The 23,103-nt window shown below is 34.9% G+C and overlaps 1 long non-coding RNA gene across 1 annotated transcript in view; it reads left to right on the forward strand.

Annotated features, from left to right (window-relative positions):
- The first annotated feature begins 14,736 nt into the window (after positions 1-14,736).
- The window catches only part of LOC118972666 (uncharacterized), a 58,476-nt gene continuing 50,109 nt past the window's right edge, over positions 14,737-23,103 (forward strand). Inside the window, exon 1 of the long non-coding RNA XR_005061737.2 lies at positions 14,737-14,890. This is a non-coding gene — a long non-coding RNA (uncharacterized lncRNA). The remainder of the gene's footprint in view (positions 14,891-23,103) is intronic.

Here is a 23,103-nt window from a genome sequence, read left to right on the forward strand (position 1 = left end):
GTGCTTCCTTATGAACTCCATGTGCAAAGACATCCTAGGCACTGCCTCTGCCTTCAGGAATTTACATCTGATTCTTCCATGTTGTGCAACCCTGTCAAAGAAAAATAATTATTCATATTATACTTGTTTCTATTTCTTTAAAAATGTTTTAGTGGTAAAAAAAAAAAAATATATATATATATATAAATACATATTTCCTACATAAATATGAACTATTTCCTGAAACAGGATTTTTAGCCATAAGGGACATTGGCTTTTATCTAGCCTGGCTTTCTTAAGAGAGTGTAAGTTCATTTTTTGTTCTTTTTTTCTTTTTTTAAATCCTTGAGATTATCTACCTAAGAGAGGAACCCTCCAATCTCTTGACCTCTATTCCAGAGTTTAAAAGAATATATATTTTTTAAGTAGTGTTTTTAGAAAGTAGGAAGTCTGAGGAAAACTGCAATTTAAGAGTCAGTGAGGTATGTGAATGCGTTCTAGTATAGGTTCTATTTTTGCTACTCATGTGTTGTCTTTCATGTTTGTATGATGAACAGAAAGTGGCAGCTGTGACTGATTTTGAAAATATTAACATAAACCCCTTGAATTTTCTTACTCCATGTGGCAGAAGCCATTATCTTGGTGTATTGCCCATGCGCTACAGAGAGTCCTCAGTGGCTTTTGCTCATTAAGGACCCACTCATTCTGATTGTTGCCTCTTGCCTGCTGGGACCTCACCTAATATGCTCAGCTCTGGAATCCCAACATTCAGCACACCGTAAGGCTCAATAAGTGTTCATTAAATGTTGCCTGAGTACATTGAATGAAGAAATTAAGTTTGTTCATGTAATAACCATGTTACACCATTTTCCTGTCACAGAGCTACCAGCTGTTGGTAGAACTGTGAAGGTTGAGTTGTAGTAATATAAATAAACATGGTCTGCCTCTAATTATATGTGTAACCTTGTGCAGGGGACTTCCCTCTCCAGGCCCTGGTTTCCTTCTCTATAAAGTAAGGGAATTAAACCAGGTAATCTCTAAAGTCCCTTCCTGTTATTCCAAACAATGATTAGTGTGTTATGACATAGCACACATTCTGGTTTTATTTACAATGGTGGGGGCAGCGGACTTGCCGCTCAGTCACTCAGTCCTCCTCAAAGAGGACATGAGTCAAGTTTAATAGGCGACTGGAAAGGAATGCACCAGGGTTTTCTCCCATTCATAGCCTGATGGGCTTCTTTTGTTTAGGTTTCCAGGGGCTAAGGTAAACAGTGGAATTAAGAACATCTGAAAATATTTTTTTAATGCAAGAAAATATCTTATTTAACTCAATTAACTGGATAATTGTTGGTTTTATTCACAGGAAGGACAGTGCTTTTCATATTCATAAAATATTAGTGACTCCAGACCCATTTATTTTCCACACATCTGTTAAGTACAGAATAAAGAAGTCTAACCATCTAACAGAAACACACTTAAGGCTAACATTTGGTTCACAGACCTATCATTCTGTTTGCCAAAATGAAGTTACTGAAGGCTTCGTAGTAATTGTGACAGAGCGAGCAAAGGGCCTTGTGTACATTCATGCTGGTATGTATATACATGTATTTGCACCTCCCAGCCTGTATTAGAACCTGCTATTTATTTCCTGAGTGAGGCCAAAATTAGATAGTGATATTTGGCAGTGCTGCTGAGAATTGGATGGTGCAATATGTTCTTGCTTAAAAGGAAGACAATGAGTAGACAGAGACACAAGAGCATTCAATCACTATGCCCCAATTATTTTTTAGCACAGTTCTTGCTGCAAGGTCTTTCAGGAAAACAAGGCCATTCAGGAAGTATCCCTCAGTCTGTGTGGACAAATGGGTTTATTGAGAGCCTGCTTGGTGAGCAGGCACAGACTCCAGGACTTAGAGCTCCTGCGCCAGCTTTATTTCCTTCTAGTGCTACAGGACAAACCACCCTAGTTTCTTTACCTGTAAAATTGGACTAATATAGAATGGTGGTGAAGAGCAAATGAGATAACAGTGTGAGCGTATCAAGAAGCAGCGTGGAAGAGCACTGAAAGGTCACTGTTATGTCCACACCAAAAAAGTTAATCTGTTCTATTACTGTTTTTAATTCCCACAAATTTTATAATCCCCTTGGCTGTTACTAGGCAAATGTGAAAAGTACCTTGCCACAGGGACTCACAACGTTCGTTTGCCATGTTATAATCCCAATTATAAACCTACCACCACACCATGTGACCACCAACCAGTATACTTGCCCTACCCGTACCTCCAGGTAATGACATTAAACTGAATGCCCCTGAATTGGAGAGAAACTGTTAAAATATTATAATACATGAAGCACAATGTATACATGAAATTGACTACGTTAATTGTGAAATGTATGTACAACTTAGCTTGTTTTGCAATAGCCTAAACATCGCTAATGTTAAGTATAAGTCAAAACAAAGTTAAAGTATGAGTGCCATTTTTGGCAAAATTTATCACTACCGCATCAGATAACAGTCTTCTAATTTCAACATCTCTACTTCTGACTTAGAAGACATTTTATAATGTGTGAATAAGGGGAGTAAGTTGTCATTTACTCCCACCCACCTCTATACTACTATTTTTTGATGGTGCTACCTGGCCAGGATAAAAACCACTCTGGAACAAAAAGATGGATCTGGGTCATCAAGAATGGAAATCACCATATTCCAAATATCTCTCTTCTATCATTCTGTTCCCTAACAATATAGAATTTGTTTTTCCACAAAACTCTTTCCAGAACTGGCAATTAGATAATGAAAATTGGGTATCTCCACCCCTTGAAAGCTTTTAATGACTATGGTGATTCTGGTTTTCTAAAGACCTGAATTGTTTGAGAACTCTTGGTTTTCTTAAGACTCCTAGGCTGTATTTTCCTTTGAATATCTGAACATTGGCTTTTTAAGACTCTCTGGAAAAGAGGTTATTTTAACTTGAAAGATGTCAGATTCACTTAAATAATTAACCAAGATCCACAGATCTTCACCTCCTCCCTCATAATAAAAAAGTACAACTAAATAATTAAAAGTTATATTACAGTGATAAACCAAAGAACAGGGGAGGCATAATGCCAAGTAGTGTCCAAGCAGGTTATATGCATAGACCAAGGTCTCTTTCTCTGATTATATTTTTTCTAATATTTTTACTTCTGTAAAATACGTATAACATAAAATGCACTATCTTAAACATTTTTAAGTGTACAGTTCAGCAGTACTACATACATTCATATTGCTGTGAGTTCATCACCACCAACCATCTTCAAAACTTTTCATCTTGTAAAGCTGAAACTCTATGCCCATTAAACAATATCTCCACGTTTACCCCTCAACCTAGCCCCTGGAAGCTACCATTCTACTTCCTGTCTCTATGATTTTTGACAACTAGTGTTTCAGATAAGTGGAATCATGCAGCATTTGTCTTTTGGTGACTGGAGTATTTTACTTAGCATAATGTCCTTAAGGTTCATCCATGTTGTGGCATGTGTCAGGATTTCCTTCCTCTTTAAGACTATGTAATGTTCCATTGTGCATACATGCCACATTTTGCTTATCTATTCTTCTGTTGATGGATATTTGGACTGCTATGATGTGTTATCTATTATAAATGTTCAAGATGTTTCTTTCAGTTTTTCTGAGTATAAACTCAGAAGTGGAATTGTTGTATCTATGGTAGTTTTATTTTTAATTTTTTGAGGAACCATCATACTGTTTTCCATAGCAGTGCTGCCATCCTACATTCCTACCAACAGTATACATGGTTTTCAATTTCTCTGCATCCTCACAAACCCTTATTATATTCTTTTCTTTATAATAGTGGCCATCCTAATAATACATGTGAGGTGGTATCTCATTATAGTTTTTATTTGCATTTATTAGGGATATTGAGTACTAATTATGTTTTTACATTGTAGAGATATAAAACTCTTACTCCTTCTACTTGACAATTCTAAGAAAAAGAGCTAAATCAAAAGAAACTCCAAAACTGTGAGTATAATTTTAACACTGTAAATATATTTTTAAAGAACTAGTGTAGATTTGTAGGAAACATTTTAATGAAATGCAGGTCAATTTATTTTACTTTATATTCAGTCTTTAGCTTTGCAAAGTAACAAACTCTTTTTTGAGTTCATACCATTCATTCATTCAGCAAATAAAATTTAGGGTCTCATTTGTATATAAATAACCCTCCCCCCTGTTCTTGTCCTCTAATAACCTAACTCTAGTTTACAGGGCTTTGTCGTTCTTTAGCCATGTATTGGTCAACACAGAGAAGTGCCATGTAGAAGTCAGAGAGACCTAGTTCAAATACTTTCTCTTCTTTCCCAGAGGAATGACTAGAAAATGTTGCTTCAGCTGTTTCCTCATCTGAAAAGTAGGGGTAACTATTCTTACTCAGGGGTTTGTGGATTAACCACTAGGACAATGTAAAGTGGTTGGGTGTATATATCCCTGTAACACCTTTCATAGTCTTTTACTGGCACATATATAGCTAAGAGTTCATGAAGGTCTTGCTCTAACCTGGAAAAATAGACGCTTCTACTAATTTAGAGATTTTCACAGTAACCATTTTTCTTGAATAGTCATTGAAAACAGTCAAAAAAAGGAAGTAAACTCTGCTGTCAGTACTCAGAAGTTGTATAAAACGAAGTGTTTGGAAAATGTAGACATGAAGGAGATAAAATCATTTGCTGAGTCTTGTACTTTAGTATTGTACATCAACTAACATATTTACATTTTCCTTCAAGAGGCAAAATGGATCCCAGGACCTCCTATCTGGATTGTACCATTACTCAATATATTAATTTATTTAAAGAAGAAAAATCTGCCTTCATGGGAAAAATATGCTGGTCACAGGAGTTAGACCATTTTTCTTCTGGAGGGTAAGTTCTCATTGCAAATTCATGAACAGCTTAGATTCCTAGGCCTACAGGTAAGGAACACTGGTTGTATGGATCAAAGCAGCCCTCTTTTTATAACAATTATTTGTCATCATGAAATTGTAAATTAATAATTTGTTTTTCCAGTAATATATGGCATGCTTATATGTCATCTTTGATGATATTGGTCATTTACTTTGCAATATTAAAAATAAATTAAGTTTTGAAACATTAAAACTCCAAACTTGATCCTGAACTTTGATATTGAGGTGACGACATAAGAAGGGAATTGATGCAACCTCAGAAAATTCCTCCCCAAGTCCCCATCAAGGGTACTCTGACACCATAGCCCTAGCCTCATGAACCTGGGAACAATCCACTTACTTTCTAAAGCTTTTAAAGTTCCTAAAAACCTGATATTGCAGTTTTCAATAAGTTTTGTTAAAGTAGTTTGTCAAGATATTATATTTTTTCTAAATACTGATATGAAATTTTTTTTCTCGTCTGAATACTAGATACTTCTAGGGAAAAATAAACTGTTATATTTGATTCTTTGTTTTCAAATTTTGATACAATGCCTTTATAAATTAGCCTGTACTAATATTATAAAACTGTGATTCAGGGTCAAAAATAAAACCTTAGACCAGATGGTAATATTTACTAATGCTTACTTTAAGATATAAAAATGTGAAAGAAATTGAAGTAGAAAAACTGTGCTGAAATGTATCTACTGTTCTTTTGGTAATACAGTAGTAGATATTCATTATGATTTATTTTCCTTTGAAGCATATTTTGTCTTTAAGTAATTTTGGTGTTCAAGAATAGAGTACTTCCACATTTGTACTTTAAAAAAAAATGAAACTACAGCTGCATTGTTCGTCCTAATATTTACCTCTGCATTGGAATGCTTCTTGAAGTTTTCTTTCTGCTTTTTAGGTTTCATAATCTAAAGTAGAATTTGCTTGCTTCTCTAGTCTGCTGCCAGGAAGTTAAATATAATAGTAAAGCTTTACTGAAAAGTGGAAAATAGGAAAATTTGAAAATTGGAATCTTATGCCTTTCTTCTTTTCTGAGAAAGTGTTTTTGTACCTATGTGCTTTGGGGATTTGACATTAGTCATTTGGTTGACTCTAGGAAAGGACGTGAACTGAATCTTCTTAGAAAAGACCATGCCCATTGTTAAATTTTATTGCATTCTTTGTGTAAAATGGATTTTAAAAGTTCAATCTATGTTGTTTTTGCCTTGATACGGAATCATATAGATAGATAATAGATAGATAGATAGATAGATAGATAGATAGATAGATAGATAGATAGATATAGATAGATAGATAGATATTCAAATATATCCATCCCTGTACTTATTTGTTAACATTTCTTTAAATGTGTTTTCTCCAGATGTTGAAAGTAAAAAAGCTCTTGTTATTTTTTCCATTGTTACTCTTTACTACTTTCCATAGGCAGCATATTGTGCACGCCAAAGACTGGAGGAAATAACAGACGTGTGATCCCCAAATTATAGGCACAAAAATAACTTTCATAAAATAGGTTTTAAATGACACCACTTTCCAAAAACCCAGCTCTAATTGACTCAAGCCTAGAAAGCAGTAGCTTTAGGGAACATCAGACACACGTCCACTGATCCCAGAAAGTGTTCCACAGTGTGACAACATTAGCTGGGATGATGACATTCCCAGCTTGCTGCCAGCACATTCCAGGAGGCAGGCTGGGTATTTTGGTACTGGTCAAGCCAGCCTCCTCAACAGTATTGTTCTGACATGGTTGAGATGCTATTTTATTTACACAAGCAACTCCTGTGAACACCAACTCCATTGCTTACCCATAACAGCTAAAAGACAAGACAAGACAGAGGGGCAGAGTGAGTGCAAGAAGAGGGGAAACTTCTCCAGTTTTTTCTTTGAATTCAGACAGAATCCTCACCCCAGGCTTACTGCCTGGAACAGCCCTGGTTCCTGCTGTTCGCAGAATGTTACAGCTGGCTGCCTGGGCAGGAAGCTCCCCCCTCCAGTAACGGTGCTCTGGGGAATGCAGGGGGCCTGGAACCAGCCCTCTCCTTCCCTTCCAAACCTCTTCTCCAAACCCCTACTGAGTAAAAAAAGAGAGAGGGAGAGGAGAAACAAAAAATACACACGTCCCTGGAAACATTTCTGCCAGCCTGTTTTTCAGTGGAGTCCTGACTTAACCTCTTCGCTCCCGATTAGAATAGCGATTTGTAACTTTGCCGGCATCTCTTTAATGTCCTGAATCAGTTCCACCAGTTCATTGAAGTGCCCTACCATTTGGGTTGAATTATAATGGCACTTTTGAGTTATGCAACAATTTCAAGTAAGCAAAAGCAGGTTTGAATTCCTGAACAATTAAAAGTATTTTAGCACATCAAATATTGTATTAATAGTGTTCTCTGATTCTTTACTTTTTAAAATCACATTTTAAAAGTTTTGTTTTTCCCAAAGTTTTTCCTTTGGTGCAGTTGCTTTTTTTTGAAGTATAAATTTTAAAAGTACCTGCCTTTATTTTGGACCTATTTGACAAGAAGTCCATTTCATAATCATAGTCTCTCATTTATAATTTGAAAGCAATTTAATTATCATAGTCCTATTTATACATATTTTAAGGCATACCGTATTTGTTTTATACTAAAGTAAGGCATTTCTTAAAGATAAATTTTCTTTGGACTTTATCAGTTCAGGAGATTCAGCTAATATGTGTCTCTGCCCAAAAAAGAAGGATAAACCAACACTTTTTGCCAAAATAGAAAAGGGAGAGTTATTTCTAACCTCATATTGCCATCACAGCAGAGGCAATATAGGCCAAAGGAAGAATATACTTATTTGGGACCAACCATTTATATTACACTTATTTGATTCAAAAATAAAACGTAGGGGAAAAAAAATAATTTCCCCTCTACTCTTCTAGGTTCTTGGCCAAGATACCCACTGCAATAAAAGGCAGATTAACAAGAGACAACCATTAGTTTAATAACATGTATACCTACTGCATACATGGGAGACACCCAGAAAAACCTAGTAACTCCTAGAGATGGCTCATGTTACCACCTTAAATACCATCTCTAACTAAAGACAAAAGAAGATGACAGTGATGGTTGGGGGGAAAGGGGTGCAGCCAGTAAGGGAAGCTATCAGGAAAAGCACAGTAAACAAGGATATGGTTGTTATACAGAATTACGTCTTTGCCTTCTCCATTGATAAGAGTTTCTGGAGATTTATCTAGATAATCTAGAGTTATATTCATCCTTCTCTTCCTGGTACTTTTACAATTAGATTTCCCTTATAAATATAAGTATCTCTAACAAAAGGGTAACTTTTACTAAGTTTTCAGAGCTTTTCCTTTGTCTGCTGTTTCTTAAAAATAAACAGACTAAAATAATGCTGATACTAAAGAGACATATTTTAGGGTGGCTAATTCTGCTCCCCTTCAAAAATTACAGACCACCCAAACTGTGTAATACCAATGGCAAAAGAGATATTTCATCATATCAATAATAAAATAGTCTAATCAACTATAGTTATACTCCATAAAAGGACAAATAAAACTTTAAAGATGGGAAACTATTGAAAATGCAGTTTAAGAATGTAATAGGTGGAAGAGTTACAACCAAGAAAAAACTTGTTAATTTTACATTAAGCAAATCCAGATATTCTGTGATTAACTGCATTGATCTGTTGATTAATTCACCAAATGCTGAGTGACTCCTGAGTCTCAAGCACCATGCTGAATATTAAGGATTCAATCATGAGTAAAACACACTCTTTGGCCTAAAGAGCAGTCTGGTAGAGGTATGACAGTCAGGCTTTCCATCACCTGTCTAACACCCTTTTATCTAAACACTTAGAAAGGTTAAATGAAGACAAGTCAAGTCAGTCAGTTCTCAAGTGTACATGCTCTTGCTCATTACACTTGGCATCAATTCCGTCTGGTCACTGCCTATGCTCCTGTTAGTCCTCTGAGCTGCACCACTCATGAAGTATTTTTAATAGCATGCCTGTTTAGGTATAACAGCAACTTTAGTCATTCGGCATTCCTCCAATGTTTTAAATTTTTAAATTTATTTTATATATGTTCCATTTCTAGTTAATAAAAAACAAAAAAATAGGGGAATGTCTATTGAGGGGTTTTTGAGAAATGTTTTTCCTTTAAAAAAAACAAAGTGATATGTGAGTAGACAGCTTCAACTACCTTCTCCCTTGCCTTGGATATTGTTGTGTGGAATGCAGTGCTAAGGGTATAGCAGCTTTATACTCACGAGGGAACGCTAATGGCAGAGGTGCTGATCAGGACCCTCCAAACTAGAGCTATTCAATTACCCACGTGGGACAGGAAACCTCTGGATTTCTTACATGAGTTATATTAATAACTTTTTTTGTTTAATCCACTTCTGTTTTGGAAATCTGTTACTTGCAGTTAAAAGCATCTGAACTAAAATAATGTATTTAGAGGAAGTGGGATGATTTTTGTTACCTAGGAATAAAAATTGAGTGGCTATACTTTATATTCCAAATAAAGGATTTGCAATATATATTCAGTTCATGCAGGTTTCCAAGTCATAAATCTTCTTGGGAGGCATATTAAACTATAAAATCTAGATGTTAAAATTAAGTATTTATTATTTGTTGGATAAATAGCTCTCTTTCATGCATTCTTGAATTTAAGAATTTTTTTGACTCATTCCTAGCTTTAGGTGACTCTCAGCTTATGATTTCAGAGTCAGTGGTGTGGTCTATCATCAGACCTTACAGTTTTATCAACCATATCATAAAATGTTCAAGAGCGATAGAGACCAAGACATTCAAGAGAGAACCCAAGTCAGAGGGCAACATTATTTCCATCCATGTCTGTGTGGAATTGTCATTGACTATAAATATGTATCTGAGAAAAAAGGACCGTTGGGCAAATTAGAGTCTGTCAGCATCATAATCATTTTCCCATTATGCATTTCAAACCTCAGCCAAATGGAAGGATCCAGAAAAAGGCATTCTATTATCATGGCACCTTTCATCTTCTAGCCTCCATATTGCCTTTGCTATATACAATTGGTTCCAGTTCACATGAAGACAATGATATACAAAAATATGTGTATTTGGGGAGTCTGACCAACTGATGTCATATAGTTTATTGCTAAATTATTGGGGCTTAAGAGTTTTTACAATATTCTTTGATTTACTAAGACAGAAGAAAATTCTATAGATAGATATTCTCTATAAAAACCGAGAAGAAAGAAAAGGTGTGTGTGTGTGTGTGAATGGTCTAATTTATCACAGTTTTTTAATGGATAGCTGAATAGAAAGATTCAACATAAAGCTATATGAAAGTGGAAAATGAACCTCTACTTTAGCATAACAGATAAAACATGAAGTGTGCTTCAAGGAAAACTCAAGTCACACTGGAAATGCCTTAAATATCTACATGTGTAATGATTCAAGAAGGCCCAGTGTACTAATGACAGGCCACTGCCTCATGCCACAACACTGCAAAGCCAAGCCATGCCTTTACGTTGCCCCTATCCAAGTACATTAAGAAATAATGGTTCTAAGATGAAAGTCTTGTTAGAGTTTCAGTGAAAATGTTTGGCACACCACTATGAAAAGTCAACAATCTGCTTTTAACGAGAGACACTGGAAAAACGTTGGTTAACATACCACTGAAAATATTAATTCTCCTTAATGGCAGGATGCAACATAGCTTTTTATAGTTTTTGATCCATGTCATAAATTTGACTTTGACAAAGGGGCTACTCCAGCTTTAATTCACTAGCAAGAGCATTAGCTATTTTCCAGTCCTAAAATGTTTGGCCCTTAGTATTCTCTCTAATGTACTAAAGGGCCAGATTTCTATTCTCAGAGGGATAGGCTAAGAGTTTGTGCTTGTGTGTGTGCATGCAAGCAAGCACATGCTTGCACAGGCATGCACTTGCACATGTGAATGTGTTGTCAGTGTATGTGTGTCAGCAGTGTGAATAATTCTCCTTAAACTTTTGGAGAGAGAAAATAAGGAAAAATGTTTGTAAGTCCCAAGTCCCGTACCATTGCCAGAATTCCAAAATTTGCAAAGCTGAATGAATGAGGAAGATAACAGCCTTATAAAACCACACTTAGTTGATCACTATATGCCTGATAATATGGTATCCATTTCAACTGGACATGGTATGAAAAAGTATATTTTGTCCTATGCTTTTTTTTCCTAAGCATAAAAATAAATTTTCAGATTTTAAAGATAAGAAAATGACGAAGGGGTAAGTGGTCTTCTCATTAGCTCAGGGCAATGAATTTTGGCTTTGGAACTTCCATTTCAAAGCAGTGTAGCTCTTGTTCAAAATCCTCATGTAGTGTCCTCTTTTAGTAAAATATATATACATGTTCAATAAATATAACTTCAGAGCTGGACCTTAACGTTTTATCCCCAATGCCTTTTTTCAACTCTGCCACTGAATATTTGTTTTTTTTTCAACAGTATTGCAAAGAAAAGGATTTTTTGAATTGGATAACACAGGATGTTTACTAAAGGAATAATTCTTTGTTACAGTGGTAGGAGGATGTAATTGTAATTAAGTTTTAGGTTTATTCCTAATGGTTGTGGATTCTTCTTCTTCAACAACAACAAAGATACATTTAAGGTATGCTAATTGATTTCTATTTTAAATTTCATTAAACTGAATGTCTTAGGGCAATGAACGAGAAGAAAGATAAAGTGTGAACTTCTTCATATACAGGAAAAATATAAAATAACTTATCACCAGAATGTCAAATGTTTTTGTGAATAGGGACACAAGTAGAGTGAATTATATTGTAATGGTGTTTCCTTAGCAAGTAGTTTTTAAACTTTCCTTGGTATAAGTATCATTTAGTTGAAAGTCTGAGGTGCAGAGACTAATTCAGTAGGTCTGAGGTGGGGTCCTGGCATCTGCATTTTAAACAACTTTCTCTCTGCCTTTTGATACTATCAGTGGTCATTCCTCAACTTTGAAAAAACATTCTTCATAACCTATGAAGAATTAAACTTTGCACACAGGGGATTATCCTTACTTCTTCCTGTCCCTATTGGTTTTACTTTCAGATGATACCTTTAAACCCTCCAGAAAGTGTGCTCCTTCAGAAGACAGGGGCCCTCTCCAGCGTGAGTTCCTGTGTTGGCTTGACAGGCATGTGGGGGGAATGTTAGGAAGATAATTTTAATATCAGTGTGATGATTAAATTAACTTCAAGGTTACTACTGATCCTAACCTTTTCATCGTGAGTCCTATAAATGTTCAGTATTCATTCTTTTCAAAAAATTATGTGTAAGAAAAGGGATAAAGTGCTAAGTTGTCCATTTCTTTTCTTTGTATTTCTTAAACATCATATAATGGAAAACTAAACTAACATCATACACTTTTTTTCTAGTGGCCTGTGGTTGCACAGGATTGAAATAATCTTAGTTTTCAGTCAATGCACCTTATTTATTTATTTATTTATTTTTGGTTTATATATACTGTTGTAAAATTATATACTGTTCTTTAGGCTACATATATATACAGTTTACATACAAGGTACTATGTTATATGTTACAATCTCTTCTTTACATTGATCATTATATCTTTTAGGCCACTTTGCATAAAGTGCACTTTAGATTACGATGCATAATCTAACCCACAGGCTCTAACTGTTTCATTATTCTTCATGGTGCATATCTTTCACATTTTACCTCTCTGTTCTCCCAGGATGGAGTCCCAGCTTGCCTCCAAATCCCCACCACTAAAAAAGATCTTGCAATGGATATCCTCTTACATATCCTTTGGCAAACCTGCACATATAAATCTCAAAACATATACCACCAGTTTATATTTTAAAACAAACTTTAGCAAAGTTTGGTTTCTGTCATTTATTTGATAACCTTAGGAACATTGAAAAAAATGTATGTATAATAACCTTAGATGTGTAGTTTACTTCATGATATAATTATAAATCATTCTTTCTCCCCTGTAGTGCTCTGTAGAGTGCACTGATTTAAATGAAAGGAAAGAGGGAAAAGAAATAGAAAAATATTCTCTTTATTGCTTTGAAAAATATATCCTACATTCTCTCTCAACTCTACTCTGATCAACTTGACTAAAAACATTGTCTTTTAACCAGTGCTTATCAAGCCAAACACAAAACCAGTCCAAATATATATACTAGTCTATATCAAATACTGTGAATAATTGGATTCTTTTGAAAAATTTTTATGGCATTAGCAATTTTTGAATTTAATATTAAAGTAGTTGTATTTGAGAATCATATATCTTTTAATAAGGCACGTTTAATAGATCAGTCTGTTGTATTCATATTTATTGAATGAACTTTCACATCCTTGCATTTAATGAAGTGTTACTGTAATTTGATTTGTTTATCTGGTGCCTCTCTCTTTATATTTGGAATTATCCTGCCAGCAAATATACAAAAGCTGTTATGCAGAGAACAGCAAATATCTTTTAAAACTTCACAGCAGCTTAAAGGCACCTTCAGAGCACATATTAGAGACCCGTTGCACAGCCTTGAAAACATATCCATGTGTCTATTTCTGTTCTTGATTTGATTTTTGTGCTCTTTTAACTGTTGAACATCCAGAATGATAGCTTGAGTACCATGATCCACTAAAATGAAATTTGCTTTAACCAAATTGGCAAAGGCATTTTTATTGAATAGGCATTTCAGTAAGATAGGAGGTGAAACCAAACACTTTTTAGTGGAAACAAAGATCTGAAAGTACATAGGAAGTCAGTGTGGAAATGAAATTTAGCATGCAAATCGCCACTTAAAATACTACTTCAAAGAAATAGGGTTGGTAGGAAAGTGGGAGATCATTTATTCATTTATTATTTTGTCGACTGAGGATTGAGAAGGTTCAAGTTTTAGGCAGTCCTCCATCTGTATCTCTTTAAGGTGATGGTTATCACACTTATTTTAACTGTCAAACTCATACCTTCCTAAAGTCTTATTCCAGAGACGTGAGTAGGAGTCAGCTGGGAAGAGGAGCACCTGTTTGCGCCTATGCTCGTTCCTCTACTGCCTCCCCCACCCCAGTACCCCTGAGGGAATGTTTGTGCTCCCAAGAACCAGCTTGGAAAGTACTTTACAGTTTGTAAAGGCAGAAAAGAAAATGCAAATACAACTCTTTGTGCCTTTTTGCGCTGATTGAAAGTCAAACGAGTCTCAAAGAGTTTGAGAGTCTATGAAGCTGAAAGGGTACCTCTGCCTTTGAGTTTGAGGTAGACTCAAGAAGTTCCCTGGGTTAACCCATTGCACATGACGCATTTCTTTTTCACTGTTCACCACTTCCACCACTGGGTCATGCAGAGACTGAATGCAGGACAGAACAGACTTAATTGGAATTTGTTGTGCACCATGTAGCTAGCTATTAACAGAAGAAGGCTTTAAAAGTTATTGAAAACAGTGAATATTTTCTCAGTTTATCCTCTAAGGTAGGTGTAATTTACCCTGTTTTAGTGATAGGCAAACTGAAGTTTGAAGGGGGAGAATGATGTATGCTAATATTTAATATCATGACACTCAAATATTCAGTGATACAGAATATCCCTTCATGTGTTTGTGCTCTCATTCATGCGCAAAACACTAAGTGCTTTTCAAATCTTGAGAACCTTCAAAAGTAGGCTTCAGTGGTGGAATTTGTATAAAAAACATGTCAGGAATCACAAAGAAAAACAATATTTTATTGGCTTATTCAAGAAACACAATAGTTATTTTCAAAGGGAAATAACAGATAAGCCTTGTTTATGTAAGGGTAATTCAGAATTACTTGGCTGCACTCACTTGTTGATAAAGCTGAAATGAACTTTCACTTAGATGTACTTTGAAGGCTAGCTTCTGGCCCGGGTCCAAGGGTGGAGTGAAGGAGAAATCTGTCAGCAGTCAGGCCTGATTGTATTCAGAGTCCTACGCAGAGGGCAGACACCATTTTCCTCCTCGCACAGACCCAAGGAAAGGTAAGGTCTGTCCCTGCTGTTTGCAACCTTTTAAATTTTCTCTTCCTTTCTGACAGGCAGGCAGAAGGGACAAGAGCTGTGAGAGTGCTATTTAAGGGCTGTATCATTAATGTGTTGTACACTGATGCCAACTTGACATCCATGTAGTTAAGTACATGTATGTAATTGTCACCCACATTAATCTCAGTGTGATTTCTAGATACAAGTTGGTTTTTGATAGTGCAGGCTTTAAACACACCATATAGATATGTCAAGCCTGTACAAATGACCACACAAAGTCTATTTTCCATCAGCTTGCTGAAAGTGCCCCATAGTTCTAGCATTCCACTCATATCCAGCGAATGGCTGATAATCTACATATCTATAATATATGCACAGTGAATCTCTAAGAAAGAGATAAAAAATGTGCAGCATTTCTCAAACATTTTATTTCAGAATACTACAGGCTAATGCCTACTGACTTTGTTTTGGGTCCATTTGTTTGGTACCATTTGGGTGATGTAAGGAAGCTAACTGGAGAATAAACTAAAGTGGAAAGGCATTCATTAAACTGATCTCATTTCTACATGCATGATAGAGTCATCTGGCCAGCTTTAAAATTACTGATTCCCAGTCTTGTACCGGACCAACTAAATCAAAAATCTCTGTAGATTACAAAGGGGAATTTGTGAAAGTTCCCTTGGTATTGCCAGGGTTGAGAATTACTGAACTAAGCAATCATTCCCACTAAAACACAAATAATCAAACAAACAAAATGAAGGCATATATGTCTCCTTAGAGTTTCAAAACACAAGAGTTTATTTACCAGTGACAAGATTGCTGGTCCTTAAAGTTCAAACTTCATGTGTGGGAATAGTGCAGTGTATCTTAAATTAACCCTTCATAACCTACTCAAAGTGTGGGTCAAAGGTCTAGAAACTTGGTAGAAATGCAAAATCTCAGACACCACCCAAGAACCACTGAACTATATAATGTATCTTTTAACAAGACTTCCCTGGGAAGTCTTCACATGCACATTCAAAATGAGGAAACATCAATATATAATTTCACCTATAGGAAAATCTTTTGAAGTTAAGGGTCCACTATTTTTGTAATCCAATTTTACACTATAAAATGAAATGAGCACTATGTGAAGAAGGGGACAGTGGACAGTTGCCCTCCAAATTTGAAACCTACGGGAAATCAACCAAGTGGAGAGCTTTCTAAAGATGATTCATAGATATTCATTTTAATTGTTAATTCTTTTCATCTGACACCTAGTTTCATTTCCTAATGAATGTGCTATCTTTTCACATATGCTTTCTTTCTTTGGCACTACGTAGAATTTTTCATCCTATGTAAGAAAATTGCAACAGAAGGCACTGCAGCCAAATATCGAGGAATGAGGGAATTTGGTGATTGGCGATTGGTGACTGAGAAACTCATGCAGCAGAATATTGAGTTTCCAAGGTTGAGTTTCATAGTCAGACACCCAGAGACACATTGCATCTTCAGCAGAATATCCTTAACCTGTATGTGTGATTAACCTGCTTCTCTTTAGTTCTTATTTTAATTCCTCTGCGTGTGTTTCTCTCCAGTCTCTCTGACCCTTCTTTGTTACTGGAGACACACTGGAGAGAAGCAGGAGTGTAGACTCTTCTTAGAAGATTTAAGGATAATTGCTAATCTTAAAAAGCATGATGCGACCTTTGTTACACAAACTTTTGGTAAATAGGAAGGCAGAAACTCTTTAGTCTGACTACTAGTTCTTGGCACACTAAGTAGATTCCCAACAAGGAAGTTGACTGGACACCATCCTGCATGATTTTCTTACAGTTGGCTCTAAGACAATAGCATAAGACTTGATCCAAATGACCGCTTAAGGCCATCTCAGTCTATTTTTATTATGTTTTATCTCTCTACCTCAGTTTCAGGATATTTAAATAACTGATATGCAAACCCCAGAAGAATGATTTCCTACACCAGGATTAACTAAGTATCTTGAGACTTCTTTTCAAGAGTTGGTTTGGTTTTCCAAAAGAGTTGGCTCCCAGGGTGTTCCAACTGCTTCCTGATGCCTGTAACAGGACTGGAAATAAGGAGTTCATCTTTCATATGCACAACATGGCTTTGGCAAAAGAAGAAAAATGTCTGTCCAACCAGGAAAAAACATTCACACACTCCCTCATGTTCATGTCACCCACATCCACAGGTCTGGAAACAGCTCCTGGGAGCTGTCTTTAGAACTGGCATGTTCTGATGGGGACACTGGAGTGAAGTTGTTACATATTCAACAGTGTCTCAAGCCCAGGGAGCTGCTTTTCCATTGCTATCCTGCTATTGTCCTTTTCTTTCCTTCCCTGTTACAGATTCTGTATCTTTCAATATGTCTATGTTATGAATGTTCTAAGATGATCTTTTAATTACCTTAACTCAAATGTGGATAATGTGTAAAGCCATGAAAAAGGCTTTGAAAATTAGGTGTTTTAAACTTTTTTGGAGTGCAGTCCCCCCTCATTAACTATAAAAAAGTATAGTCTTGTTTAAATTTACATATAGTAAATGTAAAAGAATCTTTCAAAAATATAAATATAAATAGAAGCTTAATTTAGAAATATGAATTCTTTTCCACTTAGGATACTATTTTATTTCTACATGAAGAGAAAGTTATCAATGGATTTAGAAAATCAAACTACATGAATATAGAGCTCAAAGGGGACTCTGTAAATTTCATCCAGAAATAACTTGACGATTCCAAATAATATTGTTGAAAATCTCCAGAAAGAGATTTTATGACTTTTCTGTAGTAATGTGATATATTTTCTTAAATCCCTCCTGTCTCAAGTTCATATCTCAGGAGAAATAGAGGCTTATCATTTCCCATTAATATCCCAACAAGTTTTCACTAGCCCTGCAAAAGAAAGTAACTCACATAAGATCTAACTGCCAGTGTAAGTCAAGATGGGTAAGAATAAAGACCAAGAATCCCTGTGCATCTGGGTGACAGTGTAGCCTGGTGGTCAACAGTGTGGGCTTTGGACATACACAACATGAACTGGTGATACCACTTTTTTTTTTAACTATATTATCTTAAAAAATACTTGTCTGTCTCTGTTTCCTCATCTATAATTGAGGTAATAATACTCACTTCATTGACTCACAGTAGATGATTTAGTATATTTTAAAGGGATAGAAGCATAATAGTGTTTTTATCTCCTATGTAGTAGATACTATACTTCTAGAGATATTTTAATATTTAGTATCCATTTAATCTCCTGATATATTATTCATTGGCCATTTTTATCCCCATTTTATCAGTAAAGAAATGGTAGGTTTGGAAACCTTCCCAAGAGGGCTCCCTTAGACAGTGGCAGGTTGGAGAGTTAAAGTCAGGGTTACTTCACTTCAAAGCCCATTTCACAATTCTGTCTCCATAAAGAGACAGTTATCATTTATCCCTAAAAATGATATCATTCTGGATACCATGTAAATGTAATCTAATTTTCTTTTACAATAATTTTAACTTTATTATGAAAACTATTGATTAAACTCTCTTCAACTCAGTTGAAATTTTCAATGAGAATTTTAGACTTTTTTTCCAAGTATTTGCAAAGTACCTTAAGATGAAAACCAATCACCTAGGTCTTTTTGCTTTGTTTTCTCTATTTGTATATTTATACAGCAAGCATTCACTGTGTACTACTGTGTAAATAATGTTCTCTATTCGTATATTTACACAGCAAGCATTCACTGAGTACTACTGTGTAAATAATGTTGGAGGTAAAATGAACATCAGGTAGTATTAATGCTAAGTGCACCTCTCAAGGCATTATCTAAGTGGAAGAGATGACACAACTCCTCATTTGGTGGATGACAAAATAGTCAATGTCATTTAATTAACTACTAACATGAATAACACAGGAAAGAAAATGCTATATAAGTTGCAATGGTTTGAATGCTATAAAAGAGTTAAGTTTTCAACTAGGAATAAAATAGTGGAGATAATTAACCTATAATATACAAGGCATTCAAAGCCAGTGATACACTGTGAGGGAAAGTGTACAGGTAGACTCGGATATGGCTTATTTGAAAAAAATGAGGAAACAACCTCATTATGAAGCAGAAAAGAGTAGAGGAGATATGTGAACTGGGACTTTAAAAATTAAAGAGCATACTGTTTATTTATTTATTTGTTTATTTATTCATACTATTTATTTTTAAAAACTATTTAAAATCTAACTTTGGATGATAAGTTGCAGTGTTTCCATTTCATCCCATAAGCATTTTAGGTCCATTGACAGTTTTTGAGCCAGGAATTATGTGGTAAAAATCAATATTTTATAGTGATTTCTAAATAATTTTGTGCTTAATACTAAATTATTTTGATCCCTTTCCTCCCATCTACACTTGGTAAAAGAGGGAAAAATGGGGATAGGATTAGGCAAATACTACCAGTCTCAGTGGAGTATGAGCATGACAGCTTCTGTATGTAATGATTGAGAGAAAGAGACAATGGAGATCACTAAAATGTTCCTGTTCAGAGGTGATAGAAAGCTAAAGTATTGTGTGGGAATAGATAGAAATATACTGAAGAAATAGAAAGGACTTCGGAGGAAATATCAAAAACAGTCACACAAATGTCATCAAAAAGCTCCAGTTTATAGGAGTCAACAGCTAGATCATAGATGGAGCTTTGAAAGGACACATTATAAATATACTAACATTTTCATGCTGGAAACTGGAGAATGGTCAGGTCCTCTTGACAGAAACTGAATGATTCCTTCTTAAAATATTGAAGGTAAGACTAGTTGATTTAAAACATTAAAGAAGTAACAACTTCATTTCCCTTCCTGACCCCACCAAAACATTCTGCATGTGAAGGAAAACTCTATGAAACCCAGCTGCATGCTATTAATATTCTCTCTTTTATAAGAGTGAGATCCTCCAAGGACAATTTGAGAAAGATATAACTATGCAACTAGAGCAGGCAGTCATGAAGATAAAAATCTAATGTCAGAGAAAGATGTGTGGACATGGAAAATATGTTTGCTGAATTTAACACTGTAAAAGAGATTATAGAAAACATGTATTGTATCACAGAAAATTGAATGAAGAAGTCCAGTTCCAGAAAGCCTTTCACAACACAAAATGAGAACTAAAGTGTTGAAAATTAAGATGTATGTATGACAGACCAAATAATTTCAATATATGTAATAGAAATTAAGAAAAGATAACAAAATTGACAAACAAGAAGCAAAATTTAAAGAGACAATTGAAAAGAACTTTCTTAGATTGTTGAAAAATATACTCAGAGTATAAGAGATTATTCTAAAGTTTCAGGGTAAATAAGACAAGTCATTATCTACACATAACCTCATGAAAGTTTTGAATTTCAGGGTAAAATTTTAGCATTAAAAAAACTTTAAAAATACAGTTGACACTTGAAAATCATGAGGGTGTGGGACACTGACCTCTATGCAGTTGAAAACCCATGTACAATTTTTGACTCCCCCAATGCTTAACTATTAATAACCTACTGTTGACTGGAAGTCTTACCAATTATGTAAATATTAAATTAATGAATATTTTATGTATTGTCTGTGTTATATACTGTATTTTTATAATAAGGTAAGCTAGATAAAAGAGAATGTAATTAAGAAAGTCATAAGGAAGAGAAAATGCATTTTCAGTACTGTGCTGTATATACTGATACTTTAAGTTTACATCATCTTTTTGCAAGATAACTTGTCTGTTGGTATCTATGTCAATATTGTCTTATATGATCTAAAACACTGTAGATGTTATATGTATTACCAACACTAGACATCAAGAAACAGTGAAAATGAAAAGTAATATTTATTTAGTTATAATGATGCATGCATTGATAACGAAACAGCAATATGATTGCTTCATGATAGCCTCATGTAATCAAAAGCATTGCTTCACGGGACACCAGCATATACACTAGTGACTGAATCATTATGAAATTATTATGGCATAGAGTATTACAGTCAGTCATAATACAGTATTAGATATGCCTAACTTTTTCTTAATTTTAAAAAATATTTCTAGGCTATGTGGTTCATCTGCAAGTTTTTCCAAAATTGCCACGTATCTCCCCCAAATTTTCCAATATATTTATAGAAAAAAAATCTTTGTATAAATGGGCCTGTGTAGTCCAAATCTGTGTTGCTCAAGGATTAATTGCACTATGATCACTGAGACACAAAAATAGTTTAACTACCAGACAACAATGGGGTCCTGTTTTGAAATTCTATGACAAGCCAAGTTCATTTATGTGTAAGGAGAACAGGTAGGCATTATCAGATATGCAAGGTCTTAGGAAGGATGCTACCCACATACTTTTCTGATAAAGATGACTCAAATACATGCTGTACTAGATTGGAAAACAATGCAGAATTTCAAGAGTATGGAAAATAATGGTATGAAAGAACTTATTTTGTACCACAAAACCAGGAAACATAGAATTAAGTCTAACAAATTGTTTCTAGAGGTTATACAGTAATATATGTATCTAAAAGATTTTTAGATTATTGTATACATAATATAGATATAATGATTTAATAATATGCATTTGTCAACAAAAACTTGAAAAAATAAGTGGGAAAGATTAAAGTAACACTGAGCTACAATTATTAGTTTTACAAACATTACTTAGGCTTCTTTCATCATTATTGACATTGTTAATTATGGAAACACCGGCTTAAATATTTTCAAGTGTAAAAGGACGGATGACACAACTATAGAAGTCTTACTTGAATCTGGATGATGTGTATATGGGGTTTCATTGAGCTCTTTTAATTTTGAGTATGTTTTAAAATTGGCATGCTAAAATAACACAGAAATGGTCACCAAGGTGTTCTTTGCTTTTGGAATATAACAGTTGGATTGGTAATGCAACAGAGAAAGAATTCAAGTATTGTTACTCTAATTAAAAAACAAATGCAAAGTAAATCATTTTGCTGTGCTTTAAATTTATTTTAATAAATAAAAAGTAACTGCAACTTCCATAAGTTGAAGGATCTAAGTTATCCATTTCACATAACTAAGAAAGACCATAAATAGCCAAAGCTATCTTGAGAAACAAAGCTGGGAGCATCACGATTTCCTGATTTCAAACAATATTAAGAACTATAGGAATCAAAACATACTATTGGCATAAAAACAGATGCAGAGCAATAGAACAGAATAGAGACCCTAGAAATAAACCTATACCCATTTGTTCAACTAATTCTTGACAAGAAAACCAGGAATATACAGTGAAGAAAGGATAATGTCTTCATTAAATAGTGTTGGGAAAACTGGACAGCCACATGCAAAAGAATGAAACTGGACTCCTTCCTTACACCATACACAAAAATCAACTCAAAATAGATTAAAGACTTAAAATTAAAACATGAAAGTGTAAAATTCCTAGAGGAAAGCATAGGGGATAGGTTCCTTGACATTGGCTTTGGCAGTAATTTTTTTTCTTTGGTTTGACACCCAAAGCAAAGGCAAGAGCCAAAAAGAAAAAAGAAAAAAAAAAAAAAGAAACCAAGTTGGATTACATTAAACCAAAAAGCCTCTGTACAGCAAAAGAAACCATCAACAAAATGAAAAGGCAAGGCAATCTATAGAATGGAAGAAAATATTGGGTAAGGGACATGAATTGATATTTTTTCCAAAGAAGACATACAAATGGCCAATAGGTACATAAAAAGGTGGTTAACATCACTAATCATCAGGAAAATGCAAATCGAAAACAGAGGATATTTCCTCACACCTGTTAGGATGGTTATTGTCAAAAAAGACAAGAGAGAATAAATGGTGGCAAGGATGTGGAGAAAAGTTAGCCCTTGTACAGTGCTGGTGAGAATATAAAGTGGCACAGCCACTATGGAAAACAGCAGTATGGAGCTTCCTCAAATTAAAAATAGAGCTGTCATATGATCCGGCAATCCCACTTCTGTGTATAAATCAAAGGAAATGAAACCATTATCTTGCAAAGATATCTGCAGCCCCATGTGCACTGTAACATCGTTCACTGTAGCCAGTTTATGGAAACAACCTAAGTGTCTGTGATGATTGGATGAATGGATCCAGAAAATGAGATATTGATACATATACACACACATGGAATATTATCCAGCCTTAAAAAGGAAGGAAATTCTGTTGCGACAACATGGATGAACTTGGAGGGCATTGTGCTAAGTGAAATAAGCCAGGCAGAG

This window comes from Manis javanica, chromosome 6 (genome assembly GCF_040802235.1).
Source record: "Manis javanica isolate MJ-LG chromosome 6, MJ_LKY, whole genome shotgun sequence".
NCBI lineage: Eukaryota > Metazoa > Chordata > Mammalia > Pholidota > Manidae > Manis > Manis javanica.